Here is a 13036-nt window from a genome sequence, read left to right as displayed (position 1 = left end):
TTTTACTTTTAAAGTTATATCTACTGTAATTTCATGAATGAATTTAAACTGCGCATTAATGGTAGAACTGAAGGCAGTCTCCATGACCTTCACAGAGAGCATGCACTTATTTCTCAACAGTTACTTAAGTAACTTATGGAAATCACTATGGATTTAGGAACATTTCCATGGAAAGACAGATGATAGACAGCTTCAGTTCTGTGTGTCATAAACAAAACCTTTCCAGATGAGCCACCTCATATACAGGCAACACTCTGGGTAGCATCTTTACCATGATATTCCTGTTGGTGATACAGATAATATATCAGCAAATATTATTGTGATTTCTCATTTATTACCAAAACAGATAATATTAAGAATTTTACATTAGACTTTAATATTTATTAAAACCTTGCTGCTAACATGTTAAAATATATTAATGTCTTAGCATTAAAAACAAGATATCTGAAGCAGTTATCTTAACGGACTCATCGTTTACTATCTAATGAGTTAATGGCAAAGCCAGAGTTGGAACCTGTCTTAATACAGAAGCCCCTATTCTGTGCTTCACCTCATATCTTTTTTTCCAGTATATACTGTGTATAGACATTCATCTTTCTCTTCAGTCATCAAATAACTTGAAGGTAATGTTTACATTATTAAGAGATTTTAATTCTGTAAATCAGACAACCACATACAATCCACCAAAACTCAGTGTCCCCCTACTTTCTTCAATATCCTGGAAGCTGATATTTCGTATGTTGTACAGAACAAACAACAATGTATTCCTCTCATCAACTCCCTATCCCTCCATTCCCCAAGAGAGGAGCACCGATATGAGCACATTCTTTTCATTAATTCATCCATTTCATTGGCACTCAAAACCAGAATTGAGACTCTACTGTTTTTCTGATGCTACAAACTGCTGAACAACTGACCAAGAAAAGAGTGCAGTGGTAAAATGAATAATAACCATATTTACAAACCAAGTCAGAATGTTAGATGTCATCCACAATGTATACCTACCCTGTAAAACATATTGCCTCACAGCAGTGACCCAAAAGTCACAGAAAAATGCAAAATCTATTTCTAAATTGAATAGGTGATACAGGAAGACTTATAGAAAATTGCCACTGTTTTAGGGTATATGCTCAAAATAAATTTTAAAGTAGTTGAGCAATCACAAGGCATGTCAAAAGACATTGATTTAACTGCAAAAGCATTTCATGCTGCAAGCTTCATCGAGCATAGTGCTTCTGTGTGCTGAAGAAAAGAATCTGTCAACTAAAAGGCAGGTGAGTCTGAAAGTCAATTTTCCCAGTGTAATTGCAAGGCAATAACATGGTTATTTGTAGAACTGTACAGGGGAGCTTTGACAAGTTTTGCAAAATGTCTGTGCATTTCAGCATAATAGTTATCCATTTTCAAAAGAGAAGTGCCCTCACTCACACTGTTTATGCAGAGCAAGTGAGAAATGAGGAAGCCAGCATTTACATTCACATTCACACTCCTAGTCAGCCACAAGTCATGACTTAAAACACCAGCAATGGTTATTAAAGTTATAAAACTTTTCAGAAATTGATATTGCAAGACTCTTCCTCGTTTCTTCTTAGGTAGAAAACAATGAGAGCATGGGGAAATGACTGAGACTAATTTATAAGGAGAGGGGACTACCTAAAACATTTTTCTTGTATTGTGCAGTATTGTTTTAACCTCTGAGCTCAGAGCTGACAAGATGACTCCCATAACGAGTTCCTAAAATTAACTATGTTTGTTAGAGTCCAGTTATTTCTTTCCCTAATATACTCATAGACTCTGCTATGAGCCTGAAACAGGCAACTCAGTTCTTTACTGCTAATGCAACAATTTACTCACAGGCACAAAATTGACTGTACTGTCTCCTTTCATGGCCGTTGTTTAACCCTGGTTCTCTTCATGGAAGAGTATATTTTCCCTCCAATTCTTAAGCATTAGCATGCACGGAGTTTAACAGGAGAACATAAAACCAGTACATGCAAAAATTAAACTGGTCCCTGGGCTCTATTTAGAGGAGCTTGGAGTAGAGAGTTTATTGTAGACGTTTCCCTAATGTTAGTATTAGTTTATATATAGAACCACATATTTTATTCTAATATCTCACAGAGTATCATAGCTATAATTTAGGGCCTTTGCTCTTAAACCCTAGCATGTCATAGATTAGGGACAAGCAAACCAAGGTTTATGAAAGTTTCTAATGTCCTGTATATAAATTATTTTTTCACATAATCCCAGCTTCATTGAAGACAGTAATTTAAAAAAAGTTTGCATTTTAAAAAGAGTGTATTAACACTGTTTGTGGCAAAAGGTGTCATAAATCTCATTTATATACTCATATGTGTAGCTTATCAGCCCCATTCAACTATGCTCCAATAGGATAAGAGTTTGTTATGTGTTCCCCTTTCTTACTCATTTTACCCAGGAAAAATGAACACACCATAAAGTGTGATTGAAAAGAATTGAGAAAATTTCCATTTTGTTCATCCTTTATGTATATGATATCTACACTTACCAATTCACATAGCCTAAAGGGACTGTGTTTTGAAATTGTTTGTACATTTTATTACCTACGGTATGAATGTACTTGATCCCCAAGTGAAAGGGCCCAAACAAGATAGCAAATCTGGGCTGTTTACATACATGGAGACAACAGAGTAATGGAAAGAGCTTTAACCCCCAAAGAACTTGGTTTGGAATCCAAATGCATACAATTTTCAAATACCAATCATACTTCAATAAAGTGATTTTTCAGAAAAAGTAACAGGGCCAAGACAATTGCTTAAATTCAGGCAACTTTTGACATCTTTAGCATATATTCCTTTATTTCTAAAATGGACAAAAATAATAGAGTATAAAAATGTAATATAGATTCCCCAATTATTTTTAGTTCATTGTACTGTGCAATAAAGAAGCGATATATTAGCTTTTGATGATTAAGAATCCAAGATATAATTCAGGACCAGTAGTAGATAGGCTCCAATGGTCTGCTGAATCCTAGATTCTGAATAACTGCATAAAAATTCAAGAATTTAACCCAAAATTATTATTGGAAACATATGTGAGCATGGGGTTATATTTTTTTAGGAAAACAATCAAAGCTTGAGAATAGTCTTAACCTGGTAAAATGTTTGCCTGTATACAGAGTTATTAGGAGTAGGGAACTCAGATGCTTCCCAAACCCTAAGCAACCTTGCTTGGCAAAGTTCAGAATGTTTTCCATTTGTCAGAGGGAGCATACAAAGCAACCCTATAGGTGGAACAACATTATAAACTAACCAGTACCCCGGAGCTCTTGACTCTAGCTGCATATGTATCAAAAGATGGAAAGAGAGGCCCATTGGACACGCAAACTTTGTATGCCCCAGTACAGGGGAATGCCAGGGCCAAAAAGGGGGAGTGGGTGGGTAGGGGAGTGGGGGTGGGTGGGTATGGGGGACTTTTGGTATAGCATTGGAAATGTAAATGAGCTAAATACCTAATAAAAAATGGAAAAAAAAGCAGCTAGAGCTGAGGGGAGAGACAATGAGCAAAAACTCAGAATTCTCCTTAGACATCAAGAAGTTAGTGCAATAAAATTGAGATTGATCCAATTAAAGCTCTTTTTTTTTCTTTTCATGGTTGTTGTTTTGCTTTTACCCTAGTTCTCTTCATGGGTGACCCTGTCTTCCCTCTAATTCTTAGGCATCATAATGATCTTCTTACCAAATTTAATTTTAGCTCCACAGGGGAAAAAAAGCCTGGATAAAATAAAAGTTTTATGTTGGGAACCAACTTTTAGACATGAAAATAAAATAAATTTGTTTTAGCTAATTCCCTGGAGTTTTACAGAAAAATATAATGAACTGATTAGCACTACTTAAAAAAGGGCATTTCATCTTCTTTGGTCAAACATGGCAAATGAAATAACTTATGCAGATAATACTATTAGACTTTAAATTGTTAAGGTAGCTTCATACAATACTACATACTGGGGTGCCTTGGCATTGAATTTGTATCTGTGTGTAAATAGTTCCATGTTCATATTCATGTCTATAAATAGAGGTCACTAAATTAATCAGGGAAAGAAAAATTGCATCTACATTCAGCATATCCAAGCCATTTTGCATAATGGTGGTACCAGAGCATTTTGGAGGAGCCAGCATGCATACACATGGCACATATTCACTTGACCTGTGGTTTTACTTTAGCCAAATGTTATTGGCCCACATCCCAGTCAGAAAATGATTTATAACCTAGGGTAATCAAATTTAATATCTCTTGCTTATTGGACAATGTCACAAAATTTTCAAATTTAATGATTTCCCCAAAGTCAGGAAGATTTAAATTTTCTCTGTGATTTTTCTCTAGATAAGAGAAGAATATGAATTGATCCATTCTTATCTCCTTGTACAAAGCTCAAATGTAAGTGGATCAAAGACCTCCACATAAGACCAGAGACACTGAAATTAGTAGAGGAGAAAGTAGGGAAAAGCCTCGAAGATATGGGCACAGGGGAAGAATTCCTAAACAGAACAGCAATGGCTTGCTCTGTAAGATCAAGAATTGACAAATGGGACCTCATAAAATTACAAAGCTTCTGTAAGGCAAAAGACATTGTCAATATGACAAAAAGGCCACCAACAGATTGGGAAAGGATTTTTGCCAATCCTGAATCTGATAGGGGACTAATATCCAATATATACAAAGAGCTCAAGAAGATGGACTCCAGAACTTCAAATAACCCCATTAAAAATGGGGTTCAGAGCTAAACAAAGAATTCTCAACTGAGGAATACTGAATGGCTGAGAAGCACCTGAAAAAATGTTAAACATCCTTAATCATCAGGGAAATGCAAATCAAAACAACCTTGAGATTCCACCTCACACCAGTCAGAATGGCTAAGATCAAAAATTCAGGTAACAGCAGATGCTGGTAAGGATGTGGGGAAAGAAGGACACTCCTCCTCTGCTGTTGGGATTGCAAACTTGTACAACCATTCTGGAAGTCAGTCTGGAGGTTCCTCAGAAAATTGCACATAATACTACTGGAAGATCCAGCAATACCTCTCCTGGGTATATATCCAGAAGATGTTCCAACTGGTAATAAGAACACATGTTCCACTATGTTCATAGCAGCCTTATTTATAATAGCCAAAAGCTGGAAAGAACCCAGATGTCCCTCAACAGAAGAATGGATACAGAAAATGTGTTACACTTACACAATGGAGTACTACTCAGCTATTAAAAACAATGGATTTATGAAATTCTTGGAAGGAACTCTACACCAACTATAAAAGAACAGTTTGGTTCCCTCTGCAGATTCCTAAGTATCTTCTTAGAGTTTACACTGAGGGATGTTCACACTACTTTCTACAACCAAAAATACCATTTTACCAGATTGTCAGAGACAAGGAAGGAAGCCCTAAACCCAAGGTATGGGAACCTGCTCAGAATACTGTATGTTCCAATCCTATATTACTTATCTAGACTTGCCACTTCAAAACTAGACTGTCATACTCATACTGCTTCATCTAGGTAGATTTTTCTTTTCAGTTTTGCTAATGTTTAAAGGTCATAGTGTTTAATAGAAGAAAGAGTTACCGCTGCAGGTGCCTTGATGTGAGCTGTACCTATTCTTAAGAATAAAATCAGCCATCTCTTTTCTTGGTAGCTCTTCCTCAAACAAGCTGATACTAGACAAATTGGCTGAAGTTATTGTTGTACAGAATCCCATGGCATGATGAAAAATAACCCTGTCTTAGATTTATCTTGATTTACCATGGAAGAAAGAGATGTCTATGGTGCCTTCACAATCAGAATACGTCAGCATTAAAAGATGAAATAATTAAAAAGATAGACTCGAGCCAAAAGTTACTTGATAATGTAGAATTAAGGTGCCATCATCACAGACATATGAGAATAAAGTCCAAATAAACATATTTTCCAGTATAATTAAATAATACCTTTGATTTAAGAATTAAAGGGATTAAGACAAATATATATTAAAGCAGAAGTTCAAAAGCTTCGCCCTATGAACATTTTCTTCTCAAATTTCGTGGCAACAATATTTAATTGTAAAATCATATCTAAAAATTAGACTATCCATCCCATGCTATTCATGTTTATAGCACATTGTTTAACCCAAAAGAGTCTAGACATTTAAGAATAGTACTTTATAAGTCACTTAGTATCATTAACAAGAGAGCAAATTCTCCAAGTACTAAACCATTCTCCTTACCATTGTCTTTCACTGAGAATCATTTTATAACACACACACACACAAAAAAACTTACGTATAAGAAACATTTCACAATAAACCACCATTAGCTTTTAAAAAGTATTTGTTAAAAAAAAGTATTTGTATCTGGTCTGTCACATTAAACATAAAATAATTTTAAGTGTTTGTAATTATAAACTATGTTCATCTGTTGCTAAATTCTGATGTCTCCCATGTGTATTGTATACTGAACAAAAGTCCTTTGGAGAAGCAAATAAGTTGCCAAAAAAAATAGGAAATGAATTGGGAGGGTTGGGAGGTGGGGAGGAACTGGGAAAACTTGGGGGAGGGCAAAGAATACGATTTAATAATATTTTTATTGTATGGATACATTAATATTTTTAAATTTAAAAAATTACAAAAAAGAATTGAGTGACTGCTTTTTTCTTTTACTTGGTGGAAGCCCCTGACATATATTTTATGTTTTCAGTGAGAAAATAACTGTGCTGCTGAAGATGCAAGCTGACCTTGAATTAGAAGGCCATGTTCTTGCTCTGAGAATACAGAGTGCTTCTATATAACCCACAAGTAACGAGGCAATAAATCAACCTGAACTTCCTTACTAAATAATACAAGTTAGTAAAGTTCCTTATCTATTTCCAAGTTTCTAGAGTTTGTACAGACTTGATTTTGGTTAACATCTTACACTCCTTTTTTTGCAGACACTCTATTTGCATCTTGGTTTTTGGCTAATGCAAATGTAGCTGTGGTTGTACATAAAAATGCTGCCAGAGAAGCACACTACCCTCTTTCACTTGGCTTACAAAGACTATACCAAGAAAACTGACTTCAATTTTTATATCCGAAATGGTGCCTGGGAGTATGATAAATATTAATAACAATCAAACAACAAATTAGAGTGCTCTCTTTTGGATTTATGTCTTAACAAGTACTGTAATTATTCAGTCTTCTCATGTTCTTGTCTTAGCCAGGTAGATATACAGAAACATTCACTACCTCCCCAACTTTGGAATGCTTATATCTCATGCCTATAACTTCCTGGATATTTCCTTTCCCTTCTGTATAGAACACATAATTTCTCAGATACTAGATAAAGTGCATACACATCAGACATATGGCCATATGTGCATTATTGTTTTCTTTCAGCACTTAGTATCAATTTGTATTTTGTAATGGCTTTTATACATAGCAAGAGTAGGAATAGTTCTTTCCTATTTCACAAGGAAATAGTGGTAAAGCCCAACAAAATAGTCTGTTTTACCAGCAGAGCCCTTGGGAGAAGCCTGAAGTACATCATGGTATTGAGAGGTTCTTGAGTGATTTCTAAATGACATCTTTTAAGATTTCCAGATGAATAATGCATGAGTCTGTGAGGCATCAGGAAGGAGTGAAGTGTGCACTGGATGAGCTGCTGAGAAACCTAGAATTTAGCCTTGTCTCTGTTAAAGTAAAGAAGCACTTGGCTGAGTTACTTCAATCCTTTTGAGCTTCAGTTTTTCCAGTGGTAAAATATAAGCAACTTTACATCTCAAAACACAAAGAAGAACCACTAGTTCCTACAAATGGCCAGATTCCAGTGCATTTTTATTCTTTTCCTAGGAGGCTGATTTTTGAGAAACTAGTCATAAAGGGAAATACATTTTATTTGTTTGTTTTGTTTTTCTTTTTTAGAGACAGGGTTTCTCTGTATAACTCTGGTTGTCTTGGAACTCACTTTGTAGACCAGGCTGGCCTCGAACTCAGAAATCCGCCTGCCTCTGCCTCCCGAGTGCTAGGATTAAAGGTGTGCGCCACCACACCTGGCTGGAAATACATTTTAATAGGTAAGAGAGATTGGATGGTTTGCACTCCATTTCACAGGACTGCATAGTAGTCACAGAAAGGAGTTAAATTCTATTTCTGCTTTTTGTAATCTGATTGATATGAGAAGAGAGAGCACAATATCAGCAAAAGAGAAAATACATACTATTTTCTCCCATCAATTTCAGCTGCCCAGCAGAAAGAGAGTTAAATTCATGAGTCTTCTGGTAAAAGTAAGCATTTTGGAACAGGTAGTGTCTCATTTTTGTTTCTTGAGAGTTTTTTTCTGCCAGTACAATACCCAGCACCATATTGCACTGTCCCCCACCAGAATAAATGCATTTGATGCATTTACCATAATAAGATTACTGCAAACAGAAAAAGGAAGAACATGTTTACTCAAGAGCAAAATGAAATTTCTGCAATGAACACAAACTTCTCAGAGAACGGCTTTTATGAATATTCAGCAATGTGGCTAGCATAATGTCTGCTTAGGCTAACGAGTTTCAATTATTTCTATAAGATGGATGCATTTCCTGAATAGCTGAAGTTTACAAAAGCTGGAGGAAAGAAATATTCTCGGCTGAATGACTAAAGCTCTCTGAAGTAGCCACTTTTGCTTGTTCAATAACATTATAACTTTACTTCCATGGAAGATCACACCAGTATAAAAGCAAATCAAAGAACCTCAATCTTTACAGCAAAGCAAGCAGATACCTATTTGGGGTCCAATCCTTGGTCATATTCCACATTCCTCTGCATCCCTTCCCTCACCTCAGATAGGAATTCACCTTTTATTTATTTATTTTTAAATCTCTGGATACAGCTCCTAATAGTTGTATACCAGTGATAGCTTCATATTTGTCTAAAGTCACAAGGCATCTTTCTTTATATTTCCAATCAAGAAAAAAATAAACAAAAAAATTTATAAGCAACGCACTTACATTTTGTAGAAAACAAGTTAATTCAATTATACTGATCAGAAATATAAATTAAACCCTTTTTGTTGTTTTTATTGTACTAGTGTTGCTCTGATAAGTATAGTTTATCTAAAAGAAGCAGAAAAGCTGTGCCTGTTTGTGTTTCTTATTTTCCTCCTCTCACTTTATAAATACATCTTTTCTTCTAGACTGCTCTTTTGATAGTAGAATCTCTCTAAAGTTACTTATAACTATACTTTACTTCTACAATAAAAATATGTAACTCACACAGAGAGGAGAATGAATTCATGCTGCTTAACATCTTGAGATACTGTACTTATCATTTTCGAAAGCATTTTGAAAGAGGCAATGAATCAACTATTTTTTATCTTTCAACAGTTTAAGAAAAAACATCACCAAAATATTATAGCAAAATATAGATGAAAATATCCCCGTATGTTTCTGCAAGTAATCTTTCTTAATGCAAGCTAGGTTAAATTACAAATATTTATAGTCCTATTTTGTCTGGTATCAGTTGTGCTAAATACATTATTACACAAAGAAATATTCCATTTCAAACTTACATTTTACCAAGTTTGAAGCTATATTCTTCTTCCCACCTGAAGCAGACAATCATATAATTATTTTTGCTTGTGCAAATTCCAAGAAAATGACCTTTGTGGATGGTCCAAATTCATTATATTCATAACTATTTAGATCTGACAGATTAGCTAGAACCTGGTGCCAACTGTCCAATTCTAGATATCAAGGGTGAAAGGCATATCAGAGCTAATTATTCATTAACAATTTGGAGCCTACCGTTTCAGTTTCTTTCTCTTTTCTCCAGAAGTCTCCAAAGAATTCATGTGACAGCCACTCCAATGAGGATGCTACTGATCTGTGCATTGATCCAGCTCCGTTTTCTGAAAACAACCAATCCAATCTTCATTTACTCTCCCCCAAAAAAGCAGTGAAGGAGAAGAGGGAGGAAGAGGGAAAGAGGGGGAGGGAGGGAGGAAGAAAGGGAGGGAGGGAGGAAGGGAGGGAAGGAGAGAGAGAGAGAGAGAGAGAGAGAGAGAGAGAGAGAGAGAGAGAGAGAGAGAGAGAGAGAAGAGAGAGAGAGAGAAGAGAGAGAGATGTAACAATAGAAAAATGATGAAGGGAAAAGGGGAAAAGGCAGGTTTAAAAAAGTTCAGGATTACCAAACCACTACCATGTTGGAAAATATGGTAGTGAGTTGTCAGAGTGAAATATGCAAGCTGTTCTGAATACATTGAAGATTTCCGTTTTCAAGTGGGTGAGCAGATCTCTCTCTCCCTCCCTTCCCCTTTCCTCCCTCCTCTCTCTCTCTCTCTCTCTCTCTCTCTCTCTCTCTCTCTCTCTCTCTCTCTCTCTCTCCCTCTCTCTCTCTCTCTCTCTCTCTCTCTCCTTTCTCATTAATGATACAAGGCTATTCAACAGGCTGAACATAGTGCCTGCAAAGCTTCATATTTAGCAGAAGAAACACTCCTTTCTAATTATAGGGTCACACAGAATTGTCTTCTAGTTTTGTGGTTGCACTGAGCTTTGAGTCTGAGATAACACTGAGACTGTTAACTGAGTCATTTGCAGAAGAAGCTAGGTGCCTTCTGGTCCCTTTTATAGATACCAGACCAACACAACCTTCAGTATGATGCCTTTCCCCAGCTCTGCACTTTTGTTTCAGTATTTAAATGGACATTTCTCTAAGTATACGGTAGATTCTAATAGTAAATGTCAGGGAGAGAATGATCTCTGCCTAGAACATTCCTAAATATACAAGCCTGTGACATTGACACTGAAATAAATACTCTACTTCTTAAGAGATATTTTGAATTATAATCACCTTTTAACTTCCTGTTCACCATTCTTTGTTTTCCTCAGTGTCCCTGTGATCAGAAAGTGTAGATAGGCCTCCATTTCCTCCTAGTGGTTAGAGAATTTCCAGTCAAATGGGGCCAGTTTTATGTAAAATATAGACAGTTCCTCAGGTTCTTGAGGATGATGTTCCAAGGAATGTAAGCCCAGTATCTAAGCCCAGCGCCACACTTCATGAAGCATCAAACACTTTCCACACCAACATGGGAAGATGAGGAGGAGGAAATCTGCAAACCCTGACTAGTCATTCCATATCAGAGCAAACAAAGTTTCCACTTAAGCCATAAGAGAGATGAAGGCTAGTGCAAGTTCAGTCTCAGGCTTGAACATAACCTGTATGGTGTAGTTTAGGGAGTGTGTGAAGGCCTTCTGCCTCAAAGGACTCTTATACTGAGCTTGAGAGATTAGTTGGTCTTCTGGAAGTAAACATTTCTGAGATCTTGATTTTAAATTTTTAATGCTCAAAAATAGAAAAATAGTCTTATTAAGAAACTTTGGTGAATATATTAATTCAAACTAGAAAGAAATTTGTAGCAGGAGTGGGATATATTATAAACCTAGAGACAGACCAATGGGAAAACTGATCTGCTCAAGACTTGTTACAATGCCAATGATCTCTAGTGTCAAATATATATATAGGGATAGAATTTCAGTATATATATATATATATAGGAGTAATCAAAATATGCATTAACCAAGATATGGGTACAGAAGAATGAAATATGTTACCCCTACTTTAGCTTTTTACTTTGTATTCTGGGATCTGGGATGCCATAAGGGATACTTTTCTTGTTTATTTAAAGTGGATTTTCCACAGCAATGATCTCAGCCCTCCCATAGGCTTACTTCATTCTATTCTAGACATACTGAATCCTTGCTATGTGTAAACACAGTAGATCAAAAAGAGGTGGGGAGAACAAAATGGTGAGCAAAGGATGGGAGGTAAGATGATGGGGAAGGAAAGGCTGCCAGCTCCAGCAGCTTTCTGCAGTCTCATCAGACAGGTAAGGTATTTTGAAATTTTCTCAAATACAAGACAACATGAATGTGATAAGTATCTAAGAATGTCAAATCTAGTTCTGTAAGATATAGGAGGAATCTAAGCATCCAGAAGAGCTACTGTAAGGGATAGGATTTCAGTAAAAAAGCTGGTCAAGTCTTCCAGTAGGAGAAGGACTTAGGTAGGTTTATTAAGAATGCCAGAGTGTGGTGGTACATGCCTACAATCTCAGATCTTGGCAGGCTAGGGCAGGAGGATCACCACAAATTTAGGGCAAACGCCAAGTTTTGTAAAAATTCCTAATTCTTGTTGCTTTGGAGTGGAACTTCTTGGTAGATTTTCCTCAAATATGTTGCGAACACAGGCACATCTGTTACCTACTGTGCAGCATGGCTTCTGAGAATTAAGTCTGCTGCCTCAAATAGAACACATACAAGCTAATCTATGTATTTTGAAATAAATTACCCACTGGTGAAGTTTCCTGGCTTAGATTATACTTATCTTTTCTATTTACATTAGTGAATTTTAGTCTGATCAGAAGCAAAAGATCACTCCTATGGGAATTTATTGAATTTCATTCCAAATTGGTCAAATAATAGCATACAAAAGCCAAGTGATGATTTTATCTAAGGTTTCATTTTAAAGATGAAGAAAATAGAAGATAATGAATACAGTATAAGTCTCTAGATAAAGTATTGATAAAACTGAGACCAGAACTTGTTTCTTTACTATTACAATGTCCTCACCAAAGTACAGGTTATCTGGCTGACACTTCATGTCATCTACCAAATTGGTGATTTAGTTGTGGTTGCATTGTCTGTGGCCAGTCTTTTATCTTACTTAGTAAAAGAGGAAAGTCAAATATTAGATGTACTCAAATATTGTTCTATATGTCTCTATTGATATATAAAGGCATATTGACTCACATAGCTCTAATTAAAATAAAAAGTCCAGCCAATACAAATGGAGAAAATACATTCAGCTCACTTTTCATCCATTGTTTAAAATATAATTTTGAAATAGAAATTATGTTAAGGTGGGAATAAAAGAAAATTTGAGTGTTTACTCTCAGTTGAAGGATACAATATTCTTTCTAATGAATGTTTTATTATCTCCTAATGTTTGCCTCATAATTCTAAAATTACTAAGTTTCAACTTAGCTTCTTTGTCATGATGTTCATAAGATATC

At 35.8% G+C, this 13036-nt stretch overlaps 1 protein-coding gene across 4 annotated transcripts in view; it reads right to left on the bottom strand.

The window, feature by feature from the left end:
• The window catches only part of Gpr174 (G protein-coupled receptor 174), a 40894-nt gene extending 30502 nt beyond the window's left edge, over nt 1-10392 (bottom strand). For 3 of the 4 annotated variants that reach the window (XM_017318457.2, NM_001177781.1, NM_001358747.1), the window contains exons 1-2: nt 10154-10392; nt 9771-9874 (exon numbers count right to left, since the gene is read on the bottom strand). The gene's annotated coding sequence lies outside the window, so the exon portion shown is untranslated. The remainder of the gene's footprint in view (nt 1-9770; nt 9875-10153) is intronic. The other variant, NM_001033251.5, reaches the window with a different exon arrangement.
• Nucleotides 10393-13036: the final 2644 nt, after the last annotated feature.

Source organism: Mus musculus, chromosome X (genome assembly GCF_000001635.26).
Source record: "Mus musculus strain C57BL/6J chromosome X, GRCm38.p6 C57BL/6J".
NCBI lineage: Eukaryota > Metazoa > Chordata > Mammalia > Rodentia > Muridae > Mus > Mus musculus.
The sequence above is the reverse complement of the archived record's forward strand: the minus strand, read 5'-3'. Positions and strand labels throughout refer to the sequence as shown.